At 39.4% G+C, this 27,143-nt stretch overlaps 1 long non-coding RNA gene across 3 annotated transcripts in view; it reads right to left on the reverse strand.

Annotated features, from left to right (window-relative positions):
- The window catches only part of LOC142143463 (uncharacterized), a 231,516-nt gene that overhangs the window by 87,144 nt on the left and 117,229 nt on the right, over positions 1 to 27,143 (reverse strand). For 2 of the 3 annotated variants that reach the window (XR_012689531.1, XR_012689530.1), the window contains exon 4: positions 4,749 to 4,905. This is a non-coding gene — a long non-coding RNA (uncharacterized LOC142143463). Of the gene's footprint in view, positions 1 to 3,949; positions 4,008 to 4,748; positions 4,906 to 27,143 lie in introns of those variants that run through there. The other variant, XR_012689532.1, reaches the window with a different exon arrangement.

Raw genomic sequence — 27,143 nt, forward strand, 5'->3', positions numbered from 1 at the left:
CCCTCCTCACTGTCCCAGAACCCCAGCTGTCTCTTGCTCTTTCTATCCCCACACTTCTCCCTTCCATAATCCACTCTGTGACAGATGCTCTCCTTCTCCACTAGCTTTGCAGCAGGCTTGTGTCTTGTCAGCAAAGCAACTAGCTGGAGTTGATCTCACAACAGACATTGTGGATACAAACACTTTGCAAGGCCTGTACCTCAGCACCTAACTCACCACCCTGGTGACCCCCCCCCCCTGTAGTCACAGAGAGCGTTACATTTATAGCCCCCCCCCCTGTAGTCACAGAGAGCGTTACATTTATACCCCCCGTGTAGTCACAGAGAGCGTTACATTTATACCCCCCCTGTAGTCACAGAGAGCGTTACATTTATAACATTTTTGTTTTTTATACATTAATCAGGATGTTTTTAAGGCGTACTGTATATACAATACGGTTTCTATAGTCTATCTTACTTACATACACAGGTTCTGTGCTATCTAGTGGAATACAAGTAGTTTTTAATACAAAGACTAAGACATGACAGTCATAATCAGTTGGCACTTACATCTGCCGTGTAGCTGTTGCAAATTAAACGGCTTAAACCAGGCGTACTTATGAGATACCCAGTTCTTGAATCTTCCGCATGTGCATTAGTACTCCCTCGTTACACCCTTACTGTACATTGCCTATATTGGTCCGATCCTTCCCACCCCCGATGTACGTGTCATTTGGGTTCAGACATTAATAGCATGCAATTGTTTTCATTGACGTAAGATCCGTTTGCAGGGCTATTTCACACAAGATACGGCACACAAACGGACTTACGTCCGAACATAAATCAAGCCCAGTGTGCCTAATATGAAACTGCAAAGCACTTCTGCAGTCAGCTTAGACTAAGGTGGTAGGTCCCCAATGGCAGTGTAGAAGAGATCCAGACCGGATATCCTCTGCCACTAAAACAAAGGAGAACGAAAATATTGTCCACAATTTCATGGAAAGCAACATAATGACCATGCACAGATTGGTACCTCAGTGCAGCTGGTGCGGAGAACGGTGGTACACTTCATGGTTAGTGTAATCTCGCCTTTGCTCAAGTTCACAGCTGCACTGCCTCCACTCCAATCATGTTATCTCTCTGGGCTGTAAAGCCTGACTGGGCCCTCCAGGGATTGACTCGGGAGACCCTTGACAGACTCTGTGAGGGATATGTGGAAAAGCCGGTGTAACTTATAGGCCTGTAACCTGATAAGTAGGGTAAGTTTAACCTCTAAATAGGTGAAGAGTGATGTGACCACAAGATAAAAAATATGCAATAACAGTGGTACAATGTATTGGTAGAAAAAGACAAACAGAACAATATGGTGCAATAATGGCATATAAAAGACAAAGGTCCTGATTCTTTAAGGAAAGTAAGGAAAGTAAAGCAAAAAAATGAGTAACTTTGAATATTGGCAGAACCATATTGCATTGAGGGGAGGTAAAATTAAAATGTGTTGGCAGATTTATAGTTGGGGTACGGCCTGTCCTAGATCAGGGGCGGCCAACCATTCAGAGCCTAAGATCCAAAAAATATCCATAGATATGGCAAAGAGCCAACTTTACCTTTTATATATGTGAGTGCTTATACATATATAGTATACACATGTGCATACATACCGCACACACATACTTTGAAAATACAACATAATTTACAATATCTTGCTAAGTGAAAAAGAATATATCCAACATTGCCAAAATGTTCAGAATAATAATCAACTTATCTCTTAACTTGTTGTTGTGTCCAGCAGAGGAGAGTTCAAAGGTTACTTACAGTCTCTCCACAGTAGCTCATGGTGCTTCTGAATCTACAATCGCTGTGGAGGAAACTGCTGCAGTGGGAATAAAAAAAAGTTTTAAATAGCCAACATGCCCCTCAGACCTCTTCACATTCCCACTAGACCTCACCACGTGCCCCACATACACATCAGCCTCTCCACATGCCATGGGATCTACCTACATTCCTCATACATGCCAATCAGCCTCTCCACATGCCCCATACATGCCAATCAGTCTCTCCACATGCCCCATACATGCCATCAGCCTCCCCACATGCCCCTTATATACCATCAGACCTCATCAGATGCCCATCAGACCACCACACATGCCCCATACATGCCAATCAACCTCCTCTCATGCCCCTTATATTCCATTAGAACTCATAAGATGCCCATCAGACCTCACCCGATGTTCCATACATGCCAATCTGACTCCTCTCATGCCCCTTATATACCATCAGACCTCACCAGATGCCCATCAGACCACCCCACCTTCCCCATCAGATCCCCCACATGCACAAGAGCCCAACCAAATTTTCTTAAGCTTAACAATATGCCCCTTACTTACTTTTCACACAGCCAATGGACTCGCGAAAAAGGAAGGAGGAAGAGCACGCTGCACTGTCTCCTCCTCCTTCTGCGTTGTGCAGGAGGTCACATGACCAGGAGTTGGCGCTGGCTGGGGAATGACCTGCCCCTGCTCTGGTAAGGGACTGATCTGCCCTACCAGCATCGGAGCCGCATTTCCAAGTCAGAAGAGCCATGGCTTGGCCACCTCTGTCCTAAAACAACTTTAAATTTCAGTGTACAAATAAAGCTACCAAGTATTTCTTTGCTACATGAAAAACAGCCAGTATTTAACTTATGTACAAAATAATAAACTAATTTGCACCTGTTGCATTGTAACATGGTTTTGTCCAGGTGAAAACTCCTTTTTAGCCTTGCTTTCCTTAATGAATCAGGCCCAATAGCTATAACAATAACTGAAGACAATTTAAATGAGCAATACTTAATAACAGATAAACAGATAAGCAATAACAATCAGTGTACAAGTTCACAATCAAAATACTTTTAAATACATTTTAAGCAGGGTTGTACCTCACTTCTAGCCTCTAGATTGAGGCAGTGTATCAAGACCATGTTGAAAGTTCAATTCTTTGCTTAGATCATGGGCAAGTGCATCTATGAAAGGGCATTACTCTGGTTTAATCTACGGGTGCACACCTTAATACAAAATAAATGTGAATACAGGAAACATGGATAAAATGGAAAACTACTCCTGATAACTGCACATTCTGTACCACAGCTATGGGTCTGAATTTGAAGGTAAGGTAGCAAAATATGGTATTGACAACTTTTATATAAATATTAAAGAATGTGATAACTCTGAAGAATAACAATGTTGAAGAAGATTACGAGCAATATGAAGAAGACAGTGGTAATGGGGGTTGTAGTCAAGACAACAGTAAATATGAAGAATATAATGAGGTTATGGTTATATGCATGTTGCCACGGTGTTCTGGTTTATCTTGGCCCTTTCTTGACATCTGGGGATGATCAGCTAATCAGTAACTGTTGGAGGTGTGTCCACTCCCTAATCCTACTGGTGGTCTCTCTGAGGTGGGTCCTCACCGATCCAGCCTCATATTGCTATTGATAGTGTTTACATACCAGCTTCATGGTCCTGTACCTTCCTCTTCAGTTGGTTTCTAGCTCCTGTTTCCTGGCTCTAGTGTGACTATTGGCTCCTGCCCACTGTCTCTGCATTGGTACTGTTTCCTGGTTTCTGGATTACTGTGATTTCTGCACAGACTACTTGTCTTGGTTTACATCCTCTACCAGCAGCACACTGCTCAGATAGCTATACTAGTTACATACTGAGTACATATTCACGGTTCAGCATTTTTTCCATCCATACTGAAGGGCACCTTGCCTGTCTCAGTAGTGCCGCCCTATTAAATGTTAAGGATGAGGGTGGGAGTAGACTTAGCAGTGTAGTGCAATACAAGGCTGTACCACTGCCTCTGCCAGTCTGTAATACTGGTAAATTACTTCAGATGTGGTGCTGTGCTATATTGGATAGGTTAGTCACATATGCAGCAGTCAGTGACAAGTTCTGGGAGATCTTCAGTGACTCTCATCTCCCTCTGTTCCTCTGGCAGCTTGTACATAATGTCTGGCAGCTTACTCTCCGTCAGCAACAGACTTCCCTTTGGGATTGATATATATTGTTTTTAATATTTATACACATCCTTCCTCCCAACTATCATATTTCTTCATGGCCCCTAGCAACAAACACCATCCACCTCCACAAACTTACTCCTCACCCTCACACACCACTCTAAAGACCTGGGGTTGCTGTGACACACCACTCCAGACACCCATCTCTAGGACATGCAGTTATTACATGCAGTGGTGACAAACGGTTATGTATGACACTGGGACTCATCCTATATTTTTAATGAGACATATTTTGCACCTTCAAGTTGCACTTCTGCAGAAAAGTGCATTTCTATGAGCATTTCAACCAATGTAATAAACCCTTAAAACACACAAACGTGACAAATGTACTAAAGACAATAGTGATATCATCATCACTCTCATGAATAATTTAAGTTATAAAGGAGGCTGTATATGAAGAGGACGGTGCTCAAGTATAAGTTACACTCTGAGGTGACAATTTTACTGTTTCTATCCAACACATTCGAAGTAGTCTCCATAAATCCACAAAGCTAGGCACAGATTGGGGCCTCTACCAAAGACTTTAGCAGGAGGGGTGGCAGTGTTCCCACTTGAACATTCAAAATGTTGGGAGGTATGCAAAGACTGTGAAATGGGCGTGCACCTGGAGGCTAAATATGTTGTTTACTAATGTAAAAGAATGTGCTGCAGACACCAGTAGTGGGAATTTGTTCTTAAAATTGTGCAGGAGGCTCATTAGACTTACTCACCACATTCCGGCTGGTGGTGAACTTTGGGGACTTCTACTCAATATCGTTGGCAATAAATAAATCACACAACTCCTAAATGATCGGTCACATTTTCATACTGTTAGCTTGGCTTACCGAGAAGGTGCCCATGAATCCACTTGCTTCATCAATCACAGCCCTACAAAGAGATAGCTTGAAAGTCAGCCTGGAAGACTTACTGTATATACCATTTTCAGGTTTGACATGTAATAACTTAAATCTGGTGCTGCTTAGGCTTTGGAGCAGGTGGAGTAACTTGTCATATATACCTGTTTATTATGTTCTTCAATATTATAAAGGAGGCTACAGAATATCGGGGTAGGAGGGCAGTCTGTTATATTTTGGGGGTATTATTTAGAACTGAACCTTTAAACTTTTTTGCAGTTTTAAAAAAATAATCAACATCAAAAAAAGCGAACATTTACATTTTTATAGTCTATGTTTCATGAATGTTTTTGAATTAGATTATAGAGAAATGTTTTATAGATAAAGGTGCTTTAGAATAGTTCTACACCTATACTGAAAACATAGGTCCCCGCTTCATTAAAAGTGGGTCACCACAATCCTCTATTTGCAAAATGATTGTGTCCAAGTGTCCTACCAACTAATAAACTAAGTCCCCAACTTTACACTCATATGTATTAACAACAATAAACCTACAACTGTAGAGTAATTAAAAGAAAATGCATCATTCATTAGAAACATAACATGAATAGTAAACTTGATGAACAGAAGTAATCGCTACTCTATAAACATTAATATCAGTGTTTATCATACTAGGACATGTCATTATTCTCTCTCTAGTAATTCTCTGTAATATTATACAGAACTGTTGTTTGATGCCTCCCTCTGCTGGACTTAATTCATACAAAGCAAGTTTATCTCTTTAATTACAGAACAATCACACAGACCTTTGTCTAGACAACTAGAATGTTCTATAGTAGTAATTGGACATTGTAAATGGGTTTGTAGCTGGCATGTTATACAGAATATATGTACAGGGAATATTTCGGAGCTTGGATAGACGGTAAGAAAACATTTTTGTATACAGGCATGGGACAAATGATTTTCTGGCTAAGGTTTTTTCCCCATTTTATATATAGCACCATGATAGATATTTATTAAATTACACTTTTTAAAAATCTCTGTATTTAAGGTCTTACAGGGTATATAACTTAGAATGTTGACAACACAATTGGATACAAGTTGTACAGTTAGGAAGAGTCAGAAAACAATGGGATAAAAAATCAGTTCACACGATTGACATAAAATTGTAATATTATAAAAGTTGATCACAATAAGTGTAAGTAACTATCAAAAGGCATCATGGGTGGGTTGAATTTTTATAATGCAATGTAAATAAAAAAAAAACAATATGTGGATAACACACGGGGGATGGGTGTGTGGGAGGGGTGGGGAAGGGAGGACAAGGGAGGGGAGATTATTAAATGACATATAAGAATTGCCCACACCCATATTTCCCTACACTGCCCCTGGCATTCTCCATGAAATGATTTAGCAGGGCTTCTCACAGTGACTGTAGAAGGAGGCAGTTGGTAATCATATCTGTGTGTTTAACATTACCAGCAAGGCCGAGTCCATGACATAGTGGCGCTATATAAATAAATGATGATGATGAACATCAGTGTTGCATCCCTCAAAAGACTAGGCAACTACACGTGCACTGTACTTGTGGACATTGTCATGCTAGAAGACACCCCTCCTGTCAGAAAAGAAATGCTGCAACATGATATAAAGATGATCACTCAGGATTACCAATAGCGTTTAGAAATAACTTTGCTTTCTAAGGCAGTGATTGCACCCAAACCATGCCAAGAAAACATGCCCCAATAATATTATGGAACCACCAGAAGCTTCACTGTTGGAAAAAAGTAGGTTGTCACCACATGTGCACTGATCCATCTGTTGACAATGGGAAGGATAATTTGTCAGGAAATGTCACCTTTTTCTACTGCTTATAGTACATTCCCTGTGCTCTATGCACCACTAAACTTGCAAAAGTGCATTGCTAGGTGTGGTAAATGGTTTATGCATTCCAACCTGACTATGATATCCTAATATGTGGTGTTCTCATCGGACCATTTTTGCTTAAACGACATATACAGTTATTCCCGTTTTGCCTTGCACTTCAAATTAATACACAGGTATCAGGATCTTTGAGTATGCACATACATCGCTGGTGACCTTGCCTGATTATGTTCTTCCTTGGGAGTTCCATGCACACAACATCTTAGACACCTTTGCTCATCAAACATTAGAAATATAGGGCCATGTAATACATTCTGAACTGTATGTGAAAAATATATGAAGATTACAATCATCAACAAAGCTGCACCAACATACATCTCTCTTGTCTCAAAATATCTCCCAACTCGGCAACTCAGTTCTGCACAGGATCTGCGTCTCTCATCCACCCTCATTACATCCTCCCATTCCCGGTTACTGGACTTTTTTGGGTTGCACACACTCTATGGAATTCTCTCCCTCGCACAATAAGACTCTCCTCTGGTCTAAAAATTTTCAAGCTGAAAACCCACCTCTTCAGACAAACTTATAACATTCTTCTACTACACTCTTAACCTCACTAGATTACCTTATTACCATCCGTTACACAATTTCACACAAGACAACTAGCCCCTGACCAATATTGTTGTGTGACGGAATCATTTAGCTTATGAGTCACTTTTACCTTTGCAGTCTGGCTGGCCGAAATGAAAAAACTCCCATTGTCACATAGATTGTAAGCTTGAGAGCAGGGCCTTCTTACCTTTTGTCTGTTTTACCCAGTTTGTTTATTAGTTTACTGTGTTTGCCCCAATTGTAAAGCGCTACAGAATATGTTGGCGCTACATAAATAAATGATGATGATAATGAAGAGTGAAAGGCAGTTGGCTAGTGCCATCCATTATTATATGACTATCACTATGTTTCTGTATGTTAGGGTGCAAGAAAGATAGAGTACCGCTTCCACCTCATTCCTTGACTATTTTTTTCACTCCTAGAGATGGAGGGGTAGAACTTGTTACTTTATACTTCTGGATCTTGGGCTATGGCCCTAACTATCTTCTTTATTATAACCCAACTAATGATAGCTTACTCACTCTTCTAACAGTTCATAAAATACTACTGGAAAAGGTAAACAGAGATCATTTGATGGGTCTAAATATTTGAACATAAATATACACAGAATTTCCCCAAAAATTGGGAGAATATACCGGTACATATAAACATTTATCTGGCTCCTTTGGCACATGGCAAGTTGAATCATATAATCATAGAACACATGTCCACTTTCATTAAAGTTGCTTCAATAAAATAGATTAAGTCAAACATAGATATTTGCCAATAGATATTTTATGTGGCGTAATATTGTTTAGTTTCAGCTTTGAAACTGTCTGGACAGTCACCTCCCACTTCATTTTGTGTTACTTTGTCTGTAACTGCTGAAATACTATCTCAGTGATGGGCAATCTAATACACTTCAAGGGCCAAATGTGTGGCCCACAAAAGGCCAAAAGGCCTGCACATTAACCTTAATCTCTGCATTTAAAAAAACACCCCCGAAATGACTAATGCACCACCTTAAAGCTAATCTCAAAATGCCCCTTAGTCTGCTAACATGCCGCTCACAGCTTACTGAATACACTGAATCCCTTCTTCCTCATCTGATTACCTGTGCTGCATGACCTCCCTGACATAAAACTCTGAATAAGTCAGAGTTGGGGTGTGAGCAGGGGATTGCATGTGTTGGTTCAACAGGTAACTGGCCGAGTGCCATCTTTTGCCCATGCCATAGCTGATACAGCCAACAACCAGGGCAGCCAAGAGCAACCTCATGCCTTGGTGTGGCTACATCTTGCCAGGCTCTCCATGGACTGTTTGGGCAAAAAACGGGACTGGACATGCAGCCCAGGAGTTATAACTACACCGACCAATAGAAAGCTATCCTTCCCCCGCACACACTATGGCACAGAGGGGGACGTGAATGAGTGGATGGCGTTTTATCACCACCATCGGACCCTCAAGGGCACACTAAATAATCAAACTTAAATATCCAACCAGTGTCCATGAGTGTGATTGGATATATGAGGTTGGCACAGGCCACTGATCGAAACATGAAAACAAAAATAGAAAGAAGAAAATATATGTAATATAAAACAATTTTGGCTGAGCCCTCATTAGTGCTGCAGTGACCATGGATCTCTTTAAACCTTTGTGATAAATAGAGTTTCACTACCCCATGGTGAGAGTCACCTCTTGACGTGAGCCGCAGCCTGGCCAAGCTGTGAGTAATCTAACAAATGGTTTCGGATTGTCATCAAAGTGTGCAAGACTAATGTGTCTGCTTATCAATCGAAGATCTGTCTACTTTGTTCAAACAGATGGTTCATATTGTATCATTAGACACTGATATTAGGCACTGTCTTCCAGTCAACATCTTCAACTGCAAGATGCATCATACAACGTCTAGGAACATCTGAGAGCTGTTTACGAAACCTTGTTCTTTTTTAAGCTACATATTGTAAAATCATTCCGCTTGTTGAAAGCCCCTGACAGTCAGTAAGGGAAACAGTAGTTTGATCTTGCCTTGTCATAATCAGCATGAACCATGGCATGTTGCAGAAAACACGGTCATTAGTCAACTATGTAATAGCCTGAAGTCATCCTGCTGGCATGTCCTCAGTTCTTTCAGTCTCATTATTTTTGGGGAAACAAAGCATTATCAAGAACTGTCACCTAGTCTGAAACAATCGATACAAAATACAGATGATGAAACAATTCAATAATGCAAACCGCATGATTTCTGGTGGTAGGACTGGGATGAAAGCCAAGATAGACCACCACTACTGTGTTAAATGATAAACTCAGACTGATAACAAGACCATACTGAGAACAGCACAAACACACACTGATGTATATGCAATGGCGATCCCAAACTTAGCACCTATAGAAACCTGTGGCTAACTAGCTGCATGGGCGCTGCAAAACCCAGCATAACCCCTGAATTGACTGTTAAACAGGCACAGGTAGGCGAGTATCTGACAAATGACAGTTGTCTTGGACACAGAATCCTTGATGTTTTTTTTGTTTTATAGATAAGGGCTTTATTGTATAACTTTTTTTTTTTTTTTAAAAAGGGGGACATTAAAAGAGAGAGCAACAAATAAAAAGTTGTTTATTTTAGTGTAGTTTTTATTTGTTGCTCAGTTGAAACATAATGCACACCAGCAATTGTTTTCTATAACCATGGGACAAGCCGGAAAAAGTTTCATTATCAAAACCCAATGTGTGTACGATCGTGTTCAGATCACAATGAACTTCATTTTAGGTGCCTAGATTGAGAGGAAGGTTGAGCCCTATTTTAGACATAGTAACACATAGATTTGTTCTGTATAATGAATCATTGGCAGAGTTTCAGTGATGGGCAGCAGGCGGGTCTAGGTCTGTATGTGGCCCTCCGAGCCTTCACCTGCAGCCCCCAGATTTTCCTACTTTATTTTCAGATTTGATTGTTATAACAGTAATGTAACACTTGCTGATGTGTTATTACAGGTAGGTGCCTCTTTCTTTGATTAAATGTATTATTTTAACTAATTAATGAGATTAAAGATAATGTGTGGCCCTTTTGAAGTTTAGAGGGCCGCACCATTTGCCCCTGAAGTGCTTAAAGTTGCCCACCACCGACTTATAGCATCCTACATTACTCATTATTTTGACTGTTCGGAAGTTCATCATAAGTTATCAGTCTTTCCTCCTTCATTACTTGTAAATAATCACTCATTACTCTTCCCTCATATCCCACATCACTTCTCATAATTATACTTTACATACAACACTTGTATGACTCGAAGCAATAGTAATATTTGACTGACAAATGTCAGGCACACACTAAGGGGGGTTTCGAGTTGCCTGGAAGTCACCGTCAATTCTCACTGCATTTCACTCACTTAACACTCAGCGGCCGCAGTGCAGACGTGAGAAGCTTCTGATTGGTTCACAGACAAACACTATTTTTCATTCACCCAGATGAAGCTGTGTATTGGTCAGGACGATGACCATGTGATCATACAGTGCACAAGCGGACATGTTGAAGACAAGTGCAGAAAAGCAGAGAGAAATATGATCTCAGCCCTTAGCAGATGCTCCCTCTCCATACTAAACTATACAGCTTTTATTTTATTAAGTTGCAAGTGGCCATTTATTCATTAAATTATATTTAAAAAATACATACTATACCAAATATTTATTAATCCACATTAATCTTGAATTCATAACTAAATTTGACAAGAGTGACATATGATTATATATATATATATTTATATATATATATATATATATATATATATATATATATATGTATATATATATATGTGAAATTAACTACAGGGCAGTTTTGGAGGGCTCGAAATAAATTACGGGGGAGGTTGAGATTCTTTTACATAGTCCTGTTGTCTCACACAGCCAGGGATGCAATACAGGAATACTCAAAGGGCGAGCAGCATGCAGTAAACAGGGGCTGCACGTGGCATTACAAGGGGAAATGTATTGAGCTGCCCCCTGAATGGGCTGCCAATCCACTGCCCACATTCAAACATTATTTTGAAAGCCACCTCTACAACTCCTGTATGCCTCTGCACGGTACTAGCAAATACAATTGGAGTTGCAAATAAAGGTGAAGCACTAATTTCAGTTTGTACTGTCCCATATCAAAGCTGTTGTCTTTAGTTCTAGCTTGATGGTTACTGACCTTATATTCATCGTTATATTGTGATGTATTGCTGGTGTCATGTGTCATGTGATTGTTTTTTGTTCACAGAAAACATTGTTTCCAAATGACACTTTACAACTATTTTAAATGAACAATAACCAAGCAAATGCAAAATGTCTGTTGCAAATCTTTGTTGTAGGAAAAATATAACATTTAATTATTTGAAACACACATGTATTTAACTACAACAATAACACAGGGGGTAAATGTATTAAGCTCCGCTTTTTTCAGCATTTTAAATCGATTTTAGTCCCCAAGTTGCCAGATTTATTAAACTGCGATTTTGACTCCGATCTTAAAAATCACTGGTCATCTCTTGCGATTTGCTGCAATGTCAAACACTCCTGTGTTTAGCTAACTCTCATGTGCTTCCAGCGTGTTTAGTAAACACATCACTGTTAGACTGTTCTGCAATCAGAAATCAGATTGGTAAGTATTTTGGGATATTGTTATTTTTAATAGTTGTATGTGTATTGTTTTTATTGGGGTTTTATTATTAAAAGTATGTGGTTGTTAAGAGGGTGTTATGGTTTATTTAACATTTTGTATTGTGGCACTACAGGTCCCAGTCAGCCTTGTGTGTCAGGGCATGTTGGCACTTGTGGTACTCCAAGTGCCACCATGCCCTGGGTATGCTGGTGCTTGTAGTTATACAAGTATCAGCCTGCTCATACTGTTAATGGAAACCCGGCCTGTCGGGGACTTGTAGCTCCACAAAACAAAATGGCGCCCATTTGTTTTTTTTTAAAACGATATAATCAGCGTTATTACCCTACACCCACCACGCAGAGGTGTAGAAAGAGCTCTAGTGCTTTCAGCACTGGGCTGGTTGTCCCTAGAGGGGAGGGCCCACTCGTTTTTTTTGGTAGATCCTACTCCCTAGGGAATCCAGCCCAGCACTGAACAGCCTGGGGTTGGTTGTCATTATGGCAGGGGGACCCCTGCCATGTGTCCTCCTGTTATAGTGCCACCCACCCCAGGCTGGTTTGCCTAGTGCTGGTTAAGTGAAAAATCGATTTTCACGTAACCAGCAGTAGGCTGGCAGCACTAGGGTTAATAGTGGTAGGACGGGGACCCCACAATTTTTTTTTTCAACTTTTACCTATTTTTAAAAATGTAACAGCTGCCAGTACCTCTAGCTGCATAGGCAGAACAGTGTAACAGTGATGTGTTTACTAAACACGCTGCTAGTATGCAGCGTGTTGTATGTAAAGATTTTTAAAGCAGACTTAGGAGAATTTGCTTAATCGCAGCTTCATACATTTGAGACTTGTATAGCTAGAGTGGCAAACAGCCGGGAGTTTGATCTTTATCGATTTTGGAAATAGCGATTTTGACAGAAATGCAACTCTGGCGATTTTACATGAAATCTCAGCTTCATACATCTGCGAGTTTCAACTCTCCCGAGAAAATCGCTGGATTTGCAAAATCGCATCTTGATACATTTACCCCCAGATGACTGATCAACACCAAACATTTTTCACAGATATTCACCAGTTAATACTATTAACATTTTTAAACAAATTTATAGCCTTACTTATTATACATGTATATAAATGATGTATAAACCATTTGCATATAGATTGGGCTGGCAATGTCACAAACATATATAACATTCTAATTATATAGATAGCCTAAATTACTGTATATGTTTATTTTCAAATAAGTTGCTTTAGTTAAATATATTAGGCCCAAATATAAATATTAGCTACTACAACACAGTACATTTAATTTAAATGATCCAGCAATTCCTTGCCTCATTTTGAGCAATATTACTTATAGTTTCATTGATCTGGATAATAGACATTGCTACGCAACATTAGAATTGCTTGGCACATCCCTTCTCATTTCAAACGCCATTTTTTGTTACCTTCTCTACAGCTCTTACCCCTGAACAGTATTCAAACACTAGCTGATATAACCAGGCTGCAGTCAGCTTGGTGATGAGATCTCAGGGGAGAATCAGATAATGTTTAGAGCTGCTTTTGGATGACTGCATGTTATGGCTGACGGGAGTTGTAGTTTATCGCTAGGAACGCATATTGAAAAGATACAAGTGTCTTAAACGGTATTTCTGGATCACTACATACTAAAAGAAAAACACAGTCATAGACTTTTTGGGCAAATATTAAGGCTATTACTTAAGGCCATCAACAAAATTTCACCGACATACATCTCCACACTTGTCTCAAAATATCTCCCAACTCGACACCTCCGTTCTGCACAAGATCTGCGTCTCTCTTCCACTATCATCACTTCCTCCCATTCTGTTACAGGACTTTTTTCGGGCTGCACCCACTTTGTGGAATTCCCTCCCTTGTACCACAAGACTTTCCTCTAGTCTTCAAACCTTCAAGTGTTCTCCGAGAACCCACCTCTTCAGACAAGCTTATAATATTCCTCTACCACCCTCTTAATCTCCCTAGGTTACCTCTCTGTCTGTATGTATTACCCAATATTGTTTTATTACTGTTTGTTCCCAATTGTAAAGCGCTACGAAATCTGCTGGCGCTATATAAATAAATGTTGATGATGGACAGACTTATCCTTTAATCATATTTGAAGTACTACAATAGTACAAATAGTTCATACATATAGTCTTTATACTGAATATTTATACTATTAGACTGACTACTCATTAACCAAACATTCTTGCCAACTCTCCCAGAATGTCTGGGAGAATTCTGAGTTTTGGGAGTCCTCCCAGATGACTAAACCCTCCTGGATCCCAGGCAGAGGAAAGGCCAAATGTTGTGTTTTGCGTTGTAAAGACTTGCCCCACCATGCATTGCAGAGAATCGCGATGGGATACAGTGACATCACCACAGCCCACTCCAACACTTGCCAGCTGATCTTCTCTCCGGTAAGCAAAAGTTGACCAGTATAGGTAAAAACAGGGCTATCATGTAATGTTCACATCATTTTGGCATCACCTGCTGTGGTCGCTTCATTTTGTCATGGGAGGTGGGCCAAGATTATGCAATTTGCAGCGAATTGCTTCATCAAGACCGCTGTACTGCTCTCTTCTATTAGGAAGTGGGCAGGAGGCTGGATAGTCTGCTCTCCTAGGAGTCTAGGAGACCTACCGATAATTCAGGAGTCTACCAGAAATTCCGGGAGAGGGGGTAATAATCATAATAATCTTATGATGGTCCACATTGGTTATGTAATTATCATAAAACAAGCACAGTTATTTAAATATATTAATAATATTATGCATGCAATTGGTAATTTATTTTCCAGAGTGCAGGGTCAATTTGTTGTAAAATAAAACCAGAGAAAAAATAAGCCCGCGCTTGGTATATCCCATATTCTATATGGTACCTGCTGCATGGCAATATAAATGCCCATATATGTATACAAAACAAAAAGACAGTTGTCAGCGCTTATCCTTTACACTGCATATCCGTGTGTCTAGCAAAATGAAAACATGAGGTATTAGTTCATATTTTGATCAAAACATTTAAGCCTGCATCCCAGCATCAAGGGCACCTCATTATATGCAGGTCCTACACTGAATTGTTAAAGGATAAACGCTGACAACTATCTTTCAATTTGTTTTAACAAGTTTCTTATTATGTGACAAATAGCTTAACATATTACATGAGAACAGGGGCAATTCATAAGTATTATTAATATTATTATGATGAGTCATATATTTTTTTTGTTATAGTTGCACAGGCATAATTGATTTAAAAATGATAATGATATTATGTGCCAAAATACATTGGGCCTGATTCATTAAGGAAAGTAAGGCAAAAAAAGTACATTTGCACCTGGGCAAAACCATGTTGCATTACTGGGGGAGGTAAATTTAAAATGTGGGGACAGATTTATAGTTGGGGTGGGGCATGTCATAGATCAACTTTAAATTTCACTGTAAAAATAAAGCTAGAAAGTATTTGTGCGCTACATGAAAAGCAACCAATATTTTCCTTATGTGCAAAATAATAAACTAGTTTGCGCCCCTTGCATTGTAACATTGTTTGTCCTGGAGAAAATGTACTCCTTTTTCTGTCTTACTTTCCTTAATGACTCAGACCCATTATGTTATTCAAGCCAGGCCTGTGTAAATGACTATATTAATATATTATGTACCAAATCCATTAAGTGTGTGTATATATATATATATATATATATATATATATATATATATATGTATATATTAAAAGCACGGCACAATTGATCTAGTAAGGAATGGATATTATAATTAGTGGCCAAATTGCTCTTCTATCAGAACTGTCGCAAATGTTTTTGTATAAATAATAATGTTATGGGCCAAATTGCTGAAGATATATGATTTGATATTTGATACAATATTATAATATCTTATGCAAAAAAATTGTCATATGTCCAATTTTAAATGAGGCCCTGTGTTTGAAAAATTTGCATTTCACAGAATTTGTATTTATTCCTATAAATAAAGCTGGGGCGATGATAGTAAATTAATTTGCTTGCGTGTTGGGTTTGGGCTGTGAACACTTAAACCCAAATGCCGTGAAATATGCATAATTTTGTGGACAATGCGTAAGAGGCTACTATTTCACGCCCCAGTTTAGAACATTTTATTCATTTCTATCTTGGAATAGTGGAATGCGTTGAAATCAATATTCAGTTATAGTTTATTTTTCATTTGATTAATGAACCTCTACTTTTTTCCAGCGAAGTTCATTTTATTCCACATATTAATATACACAAACTGATGATAATTTTCGCATTCAGATTTATTTGCTGCGCATTTTCGCAATTACTTCAATTTGCCAACTTAAGAAGGAATTGTCTTCAGCAAGATAAAAATAATTGTACTAATCGTCCTCTTAGTCTAGAGTTGCAATCTTTCTTTGAATTCGCCGCAGAATAAACTCATTTTTGCCGTCAATGCGTTGTGAACGAGGAGGGAACTGCGCCAGTTTTCAACCAAAAAAATAAAAACAATCACCAGTCAAAGGACAAAAAAATTTTAGTCAGTGGTCCTTGTGCTTGATCCAGAAGTGATGAATAAAGATTTGCGGAGAACCACAGATACAACACCACAGTATACACCGAGTTCCATTCTGATTGTTTTAGGAAACTGATAAATAAACCCATCTGACTTTCTCACTCCCAACTCTGAGATCCATGTTAATGTTCTGGTCGGCTTTCCTCATATCTGTGTTATTGTTGTTATACCACATATTTATTAATATAATGCTGCTGTAGCCCTGAGGAGTACGCTCGAGTTACAGTAACAAGTTACAAACGGGAGGAAAGTGCTGTGGTTTGGCTAGTTCGCTATTAGACATCCAGCGGCACATCTGGACAGCAGATCATGTGACATGTAAGCCAGCCAGGACATATTCTGAGCTCTGCACACACAAAAAAATGTTCTGCTGTGACCTGGGAATGTGTTATAATGTGTTGCAACCAGCAACTTTATAAAAATTACCAGCTTCTCTTACCAAGTCCATATGTGCCTTTTATTTTTTTAAAAATCTCCAATTACTTTATTATATTCTAAAATAAATTCTGAAATAGAAAAAAAAAATAAAAAATTGGCTGGAATTTAGAAATAAATTAATTTAGAGGAACAGCCGGCGCCCCAAAGTTAATACGTCTATCAACAATTTATTACCCCCTATTTGCAGCAATTTATTTTTGTAATGCAACAGATTGCAGACAAACAAAACTAATCACAACAACTGGCTGCATTCAAATGCCAGAACATCTGTAAGATTTGGAGAATGGTTTCTCGAGGAAATGAAGGGACGATATGTCACTCCTGGGTTTTCGTGTTGGAAATCTGCTGAAAATTTGGCAGTTGTGTACATTGTTCCCTTGAATCGTATTACTTAATATATTGAATTAGTTCATGTAGTAAAGTTTTTTCTTTGTTCATCTAAACAGAGTTAAAGTGTTCACTTCCATTTAGTAAGATATATCCCCTCAATGCGGGTCTGCAATACAGAATCCTGGAAATAAATTCTATGTAACATTTTATACATCTGAGGCCTTGCACTTTGGGTATAGAGTGAATTATTGCATTATTGCAGCACGGTGGCTAAGTGGTTAGCACTTCTGCCTCACAGCACTGGGGTCATGAGTTCAATTCCCGACCATGGCCTTATCTGTGTGGAGTTTGTATGTTTTCCCCGTGTTTGCGTGGGTTTCCTCCGGGTCCTCCAGTTTCCCCCACACTCCAAAAACACACTGGTAGGTTAATTGGCTGCTAACAAATTGACCCTAGTCTGTCTGTGTGTGTGTGTGTGTGTGTGTATGTTAGGGAATTTAGACTGTAAGCCCCAATGGGGAAGGGACTGATGTGAGTGAGTTCTCTGTACAGTGCTGCGGAATTAGTGGCGCTATATAAATAAGTGGTGATGATGATGACCTGTTAAACACTACTATAACAACGTACACTGGTAACTTAGATGACTTAGTGATCATAGACCTGATTCAGGTTCGGATGTAAGTGTATAACAGCTCTGCTCCGGCCTTAAATTTGCAAAACTATGTCCAACATGAATTTTTGCAAATCTATTTTTATTCACCAGACATTTGACCCATCTTTCCCTCGAACCCGGTAATTTGGTAGTGGTAGTGTTGCACTACAGAGCAGGTCCTCTGTTTGGTAGGTCCAGCCCTATTTAGTGGAAATTAGGATATATACATTAATATTTCCATATTGTTCCCTTTTCTTGAATCAATGGACTGACTGTTATAAAGTGTATGCTTGTCTTTTTCATTGTCATAAAAAAATGGCATAAAATACCAACCAATAATGTGCCAGACAAAGAACATTTTAGGACAACAAGCAAGATCAATTGAATATCTTATGACCAATGTTTATTCTATCATCATTATATATTATTTTTATGTTAAGGACATTTTCTGTTAAATAAGAATATTTTTATTATAGATGGTTATGTTTATAATTAAAACCGTAAGTGAGATAAGAATATGGTTTTGAAAAAAAGTCTTGACCCGCAGACGATTGAAAAATAGAAATGAGGCTTGGGATTATTAGGTAACAGCGACACGCTACTTTCTGTTTCATGATAATGAAATAAGTTTAACAAATACCTCTCACCATTATTATAACAGCTTGGAATCTAAATCTAGAGACCGTATATTTTTAAGTACAATCTAATAGTATTTTAAAGTATTAATATGTAATCTTAATTTTTGGGACAATACATCACCTTCGGTTTTATATTAATATTATATCATATGGTTATTGTTCATTTAACTATTAAATTTATAATAATTATTATATTTAGCGATATCTCCTTATCGTGAAACCAGAAGTGACGTAAGTCTACAAAACATCTCTTTTCCCCACTATTTTAATAGTTTTGGTTCCAAATTTACTAATCGCATATTAGACAATTTGACTCCGATATGGGAGCTTAATAACCTATATTTTAGATCATTAATAACTCTGGTATAATATTACGTCACTTCCGGTTTTGGTTGCATTATCAAATGGTTTCATGGTTTATTTATACGAATATGAGTGCTTGCAAATAGAATATAGATGTTTATAGCCAATGATGTTCTAAGAAAAATGTGAATGTATTTTGAAACGTTTTTAATCTTGCATGAATCGGGTATCCTGATTGGTGGAAGTCAGTTTAAATATGGCCCCCACACAAAACAATCCACTCTTCTTGAAAAAAAAACATTAATCGGTCGAAACACTGGAGGAAAAGATTGGTCAGGAAAGGATTTCCAGCTGTGCTTTTCTACTACCTTGTAACATCTGGAATTGAAGCTGACTGCCATGGATGAATATATCATCCCAGGACATTATCTATATCTATTATATTCTGAATATGCCCAGAGAGCTTCTATTTCCAGTAGAAGTACCGTTGGATACCTTTGTTTATTGTTTAAGAATTTTATGTAATTTTATTAGATGTTATTATATTGAATATTATTAAATTTGGATATTGAGGCAATACTACGCTAGTCCTCTTCCGTTTTCTCATTTTTTAGGGTGTTCCTATAGTGTATATCTCCTGAGGCGGAGGAATAAGGGTCAAAGAAAACTTTGAGGGATTTTAATTTTTCTTCATTCCGGTAGGAGTCCAAGTGATAATGAGCACTAGTGTGGTGCAGGTCATCTCATTGATGTGATTTCATCATAATTTGGAGAGACTGGACATAGATATTGGTTTGGTACGGGCATATTATAAAGATACCTTCATCGTAAGAATATACAGAATCCAAATATTCTACTAATAATATTGATGTTCATTACCATATGATCCATTTGTTTTGTATGACATACTACACTATATTTTGTCATTTTGTGTTTTTCCTATATATGATGTGGTTGGTCGACAACTTCTGAGGAAGAATTGCATGTCCTTATATTCATCATCTTCATTAGATAAAACATTTTTATGTTCGTCATCTTCTCTACATATAGTTATGCTTTGGGTTGCAATATAGCGCTACAATTTTAAGAAACTCTTCCTTTTTGTATATCGCACTGGAGCACTGATACGCAGCAAACACTGAGCAAAGTAGGCTTCACTGCCATTTTATACGCATGGATACGTACTATATAGAGCTGCTTTGCTTTCACGCCTTAGAAGCAGAAGCACGATGAAGCACAATGGATCTGGCCTGAACTAGCAGCATGCGGTCCCAAAAACAATCCCGGTGTCCAATAATAGTTTGAACGGATCATTATTAAATATGTTGATAAATGCACTGGGAAGATGACCTCAGATTATCGTTATCAGTCAGTGGTGTCTATTTATTGTTCCTCTCATTTTTCACCAATTGATTATAATCCCTTATCGACGCTTTCCGCAACAATAAAGGATTTATCAATAAGTCATGCCAGGACAGCGTAACCAGTAAGAGGCTCTTTTTAAATACCATTCTTTTACTTCTCCAGGTTCTGACCAGAAGTCTTTACCGTGCATTCCCGACATTAGGTGGCGCATGTCCAGAGTCAGTTTCATTAGATATCGAAAGGGAGGAGCACGAAGGATCCAAAAATTCCTCTCCTACAATTTTCTCCCCATAGGTAATAAAACGGCTAACGTCATCTTCAGATGGCCTTAGCCATCAGAATCAAACTCCGAAAAGCTAAACTTTCTGGAGCTTGGTAAATTGTCCCAGACCGCATTGAAAATTATGGGGACTGCGGTATTCTGTGATCGCCTGTGTTAGTATTTTGTTAAATTAGTTTAAGGCTTGATAAATAGGCCCCTATCTGTGTGATCACCTTATACACTAACAAGCCCCAATCACAGCTAGATTTAATCCAATGTGTCTATGAAGGTGTGGTACCAAATTGTACTCTGATCTTGGCATTAGCTACTATTGTAGATACTGCCCTATATTTAAAAGCATATAACAAAAATAACATGTGTCCCTTTAATCCTCAATATCTGTTCACTTATATCGTTGCATTAAATTGAGCTTATTTCATTAAATTGACCTATCACTAGTTGTATCTTTCTCCCACAATCTGTGCAGTGATGAAGAAACACAACCCAAACGGTTTTGTCTTCCAGGCCATTCTGAACATTGTTCTCTATCAATCTGCAGAACAACATTGAAAATCCCAGAGATCAGTATCTTTGTCAAGAAATAAATCAGGAAAGAAATGAAGACATCCGATTGGTAGCAGTTCCTGAAGTGCTTCGGGGACCGTATAGTGTAACGTGTTCGTTGTGGAAATTTATGAGTGAGGATTGGGGGGACACGTGTAGTCTAGACCCCGTGCACGATTTCACCTTCTCGGAGCATAACTGCGAGCTATGGAAGTTCTGTGGCTTTTAACTCTCTCAGGAGACTCGTTGTGTAGGAGTGATTGTGCTTGTGATATCCACACATCTCTAAGTTCCGTCTAAGGGAAATCATGCTGTAAAGTCTCATTCATATTTATTATGTGCAGTATGATATTTAAAGGGAAAATAACCCTCGTTATAGGCAATGTTAATATTCACTTTATTTTCCTTCACAGTCTTGGTAAAACACAAGGCGATGTGTTATTTTACACATATGTTGCATATTTGCATTTAACGTCAGTGATAGCTTCTGAGCTGCCCGCTTGTGAGAGAAATGTCGCTACGCTGCTCGCTTTATACAGCGGAGGAAACCATTTTGTCAGCTTCATCGATGTTAACTAAAATGCAGTCTCTAAATTCACTAGGAACCAGTGACGTCAAATGACTGAGGCACTTTCTGACCAACATTTATGAGGCATAACCAATGGTCACGAGAAATTGTTTTTTTGAAGAATTGATTGTATTCGCATGCACATCGTTTAAGTTCTCAAAATGGCTGCCTCAGATGTGTGAAGGTAACAGGTGCTCTTTAAAGCTCCTCCATGGATATATCTCCAAACATTTAAAAAAAGAAAAAATCGGGACATAATAAAGCCCAGGCCAAACCACGCCCAGATTCACACAGACCACACCCCTTTCTGGCTTTGAAAATTGGGTTAGTGTCAACAAAATAGGGTCTGTTGGAAGATATGCATAGACTTAACTCTAAGAGTGGACAATTATTGAATAAAAAGAAGTAGAATAGCTATTTTGCTGTATTGAGCGATAAGGCTATTATATAACTCAGTTATATTATATTACTAAATGCAAATATTAAGGAATAAAATGTATAAAAATATTCTTGTTATATGACTATTTAGTACAGTTCCATTGTTTGCTTTCTTTATCGAAGAATACCTTTATCCTTCTCCATGGGGCGTTCTCCTGTCAAATCCTCTCATAACACAAGAGGGAACGTGGCCTGAGGACGGTGTATAGAAGTGCGATCGTTGGGTGTGGGATATGATGTCATTTGTGTCAGAAAAATCCAAAAGTATGTTTCAATACAGTCAGAGGTGAGACTTACTTAGCTAGGGCCAAGCAAGTACGGACATTTTTTGAGGTTAGTGTCCCCTTTAAATTCATTGAGCTGGAAAGTTTAATTTATACCTTAATGTTACCTTTACTAATAATAACTAACAGCCATGGGTCGTTGCAGAATGCAGTGTGCATGCTAGCCATATCCATTGCTATGGCTGCCATCTACAATATCAGAATACTACAGCCATCTTTACATATGCTGTGGGCCCTTCCTATGCACCTAAAGGGTTAAACAAATCACTATCTTGAAAGCTTCTGTCAGGCTTCTGCCAGGAATGGTGAATAAGGAGGAAAACCTTAGTTCAGCAGAATGGATCAGCTTACCAGAGATCTAAACACCAGGGCGACTGGTGCTTCAGCTGGTGATGACTGAGCGACGTAAACGCTGAGGTAAATTAACATAGCAGAAACACTCCGAGTGAGCTGGATGAATGAACAAGTCATGGGCAGTGGCCGGGAACCAAGGTTTATTTTGGACAGACGCCTATCCGGAGAGTTTATAGGTGGATGCCCAGCTGTTAGTCACATCTTGTGATATCGTCACGATGAAGGAGCTTGACAAAGGGCGCAAGTAAAGAGGAATAAACAATTTAGTTGTGTTTATCCTGGGAAACATCTGTGAGGTCATAAATATGGTCATTTGACCCTGAAATAAGGAATACAGTAGTATACGGAAATTTTCCCCAAGAGCCTTCTTTAAGTACGTAATGGGAAGTCATAATGTGAACATTTACGACATGTGGTTTGAATTACACTAGGGTCATTTACAGTAAATGTCAGGTCACAGTAAACGTTGGGGATTATAAGGTCACGATGAACTGCAAAAAATGGGGACCAGTATTCCATTCCTGCTATGTGCCTGTGCGCGGAAACTGTGTGCAATTCGTTTGCCGGATTATTTTCCATGATAGGAATGCGCATTTCAACAAAATTAAATATGTTATTTCAAGGTCCTGCCTACTGATGTTTTTGAACCTCCCTATTAATGATGTATTTTCCTTTTTTGCATCCTAAAATATTGATTGTTTGAATCTCATGGACCAGTATTTCTATGGGGTCTATTTATTACAAATTGTCACAGGAGACAATTACCGGCAGCGATAAGAGGACTTTTACCGCCTGCTGGGACAATCTAGTGTCAATCTGTGCATGCGTGACCTGGATTATTCAGTATATTCACCCTGGAAGCCTCTACAAAGTCCAGATTCACTGAAAAAATAGAAACATGTTTTTGTTTTATATTTTAAATGGTAGTAAATAAATAACTTTTATTTTAATAATAAAGCATATTTTTCTTGTTCAGTCCCCAGGTTAATGCCATCTGTACTTAGTAAATAGTCTTCCCCGGAGGCCCCCGCAAATGTTACCGCTGGTGATAGCTTTGTTAAATAGGTAAAAATCTCTACTGAGAGACCCCTAAATGTTCCCTTTAAGCTTGAATCTGTTACACTGAGTACATATTTGATGACTTTGTAGACCTGCCCTGAGGGAAGCACAGATCGGAGGTCTACAAAATCAGGGCAGATGGGTGGGAGTGGAGTGATCAACATCGTTACCGGCTGTCAACCACTGCATCATATCTCCTCCACTGAGTGCATGGCATTATCAAGTATCGTTGGGCAGGATGTGATGATGTAATATGCGGCACTGCAGGCCTCCACTGTTTCACAACGATGAGTTTCGCATCATGTTGCAGCTGTGTGTGGTCCATGATGAAGCAAATCAGTTCATCGTACTCTCATCTCTGCCCCTGGGAAATTTGCAGACTTTCTTGGTAGTATGGCAGGGATCCCAGTACCACGATCTGCCTCCCGCAGCTCCTGTCTACCAGGAACTATGTTGGACATTTTGCATATATATAGCCTGCAGTACCACCATGTCACCAATGGGGCCACTGTGGCGCTTGAACTGTTTCCATTCCTGCAGAGCTAAGCTTGTTTTCTCAGGATGATTTTCACCTGCCGCTACTCCTTAAAAGTCAGCCTCACCCTGCAGTCTGGGCCAGATCATCAGGTCTCTCTACCTGATAGGAAGCTATCTCCTCAGTCTCCTGTCCCTGCTTATCCTTACCTGTGTACCTGACTTTGTGGTTTTAGCTGTTCATTCCATTGCTGCAAACACAGCTCATCATTGAAACTGTCCCAGAGTTATACACCTGTGTGGATCTCTGTGCTTCTGCTCTCTGCAGTTCATTGCTTCTCAGCATAACCTGTTCAGCTTACTTCCACCATTACCTGCTTTCTGCTCTCAACTGTTTCACCATAACCTGCAGACTATTCATCTCACCACCGATCCAGAGGTATCCAACCCTGCAACCAACAGGCTATTCATCTCACCACCTTTCCAGAGGTATCCAACCTGCAACCGGCTGGCTACTGCATCTCACCAGTGCTTCAATAGTATAGCCTATTTCGCTGTTAAGATCATCATCACTATTTATTTATATAGCGCTGTATATCATTCCCAGCCCCATTGCAGCTTACAGTCTAAATTCCCTAACATGCACACACAGACAGACAGATAGACTAGGGTCAATTTGTTAACAGTCAATTAACCTACCAGTATGTTTTTTTTGGAGTGTGGGAGGAAACTGGAGCACCCGGAGGAAACCCACACAAACACGGGGAGAGCATACAAACTCCTCACAGATAAGTCCATGGTCATGGTTGTGGTTATATTATTGCCTTGCCAGTTATTGCATCCTGAACCTGTATTACTTGTGTTTCTAATAAATCCACTTTGTTCACTTACTTTTTCTTCGTGGTCTTACCTTGAGAACCGTGACACCCAGCAATCCGGCAGCCTCCTAGACATTCCAGGAGAATGGTTATATTATTATTACACATGCATTATGTGTAGGAATATAAAAATAGACAATTTTCAGTGCATCTCTCGCAGAGCTCCTATTTTTCCTGGTTTTCACTAAGCAGTCCTGGTTCCTGCAGTGTTTTCTTATAAAACAATTGCCTGATGTGGATTATATCCAGACTTAGTGGAAACAGAAATCTAAAACAGCACGCTGGCAAAGTGGTTAGCATTGTCGCCTCACAGTGCTGTAGTCATGGGTTTTTATACCGGGTCACTATCTGTGCGGAGTGGTGTGTTTGCATGGGTTACCTCTGGGTGCTCCTGTTTATTGCCACACCCGAAAACCATACTGGTAGCTTAAATGGCTTCTTAAAAAAAACTTCCCTAGTATGTGTGTGTGCGCTATATTTTTAGAATTTAGACTAGAGCCCTACATCAGATATACAGAGCATTATACCCGATGTATAGTATTGTAGAAGTGATACTGTGCAGCTGTTTGTACGAATAGGATAGGACCGCTTTTGGCTAAGATCAAATGTAGATGCCCATGTATGCAGTGGGGCATAAAGGCACCCCCTGTAGGCAATGGGCCAGAGCTTGCCAAAAGACTGGCTGCCTATAGCCCGAGATACTATGTGCAAAGGCACTTGGTACTATTTTTCCTTTGCCTTAGCCTTTTGGCCAAGGCAAGGATAATTTTCATATGCCCAGCCGAGAGGCTCAGGCCATAATTCATCATAATCAGCTATTTATATAGCGTCACTAATTCCGCAGCGCTGTACAGAGAACTCACTCACATCAATCCCTGCCCCAATAGAGCTTATAGTCTAAATTCCATAACATACACACACTCAGACAGAGAGGGATACAGAGAAGACGAAGGTCAATTTGATAGCAGCCGATTAACCTACTAGTATGTTTTTGGAGTGTGGGAGGATACTGGAGCGCCCGGAAGAAACCCACGCAAACACGGGGAGAACATACAAACTCCACACAGATAAGGCCATGGAATTGGCTTTATTTATTTATTTATAGAACACTTGCAACCCACTATACACTTTCACATTTTTTCTTTCTGTGTGTAGCACGTTTTTGTGGTTTATTATAATCCTTTATTTATAAGGAGCCACATGATTTCCGCAGCGCTGTACAGAGTGCAAACAGTTGACCATATTGGGTAAAACTATACAGAACAAAAAGGGCTTGGGTTAGACCCTCTCTCCTAGCCATCAGAGGATCCTTTCTTCTTCTGGAGGGGGGGGGGGAGGGAGCTGAAGAACCAGTTCCCTAGGGAGAAAGAGGACCCCCCCAAGCCTTGCGGTGGAGGTGGATCCAAAGACACTTGCTCCCCCAAGGGGTCTTAAGACTCAAGAGGTTGGATTTGTCAAGGGGCTACCCTAACTTTGGCGTAGACCCCTGAGCTTTACGGCTGCAGGGAATGAGGAGTCACGGGACCCTTTCCCTTTAGCGAAGGGTCCTGAGTCAAAAAGCACTGATTTTCTTTCACAGTACTGGGTGATTGGCAGCACCGCACCTCAGGCTTCAATAAAATAAAAAAAAGTAGGATTGTATACTGAGAATTACATCCATAATAAAAACGTTTAGAAGTGGTACTCTGCAACTGTCCATAGATAATCATATCAGACAAGTTAAACCGTGCATGATACTCATGCTTTCTAGTCAAATCAAGCTACTTAAGGTCTTAAAAAGGTTCTTGTCATGCATTTGGGCCTAGCCCAGGTCTCCTCAGGGGAAGAGCGTTACTTCCGGCGCAAGCGCCCTTTTTAATGTGTGTTCATGAGGTAAAATTACCTCACGAAAATGAGTTTGAGCCCTCAACTCGTAAATTTAGCCTTTACTACCCCTCCCACGGTGGGAAGGGGGGATGATGGAAGTTAACTGACTTCACTA

This window comes from Mixophyes fleayi, chromosome 3 (assembly GCF_038048845.1).
Source record: "Mixophyes fleayi isolate aMixFle1 chromosome 3, aMixFle1.hap1, whole genome shotgun sequence".
Classification (NCBI taxonomy): domain Eukaryota; kingdom Metazoa; phylum Chordata; class Amphibia; order Anura; family Limnodynastidae; genus Mixophyes; species Mixophyes fleayi.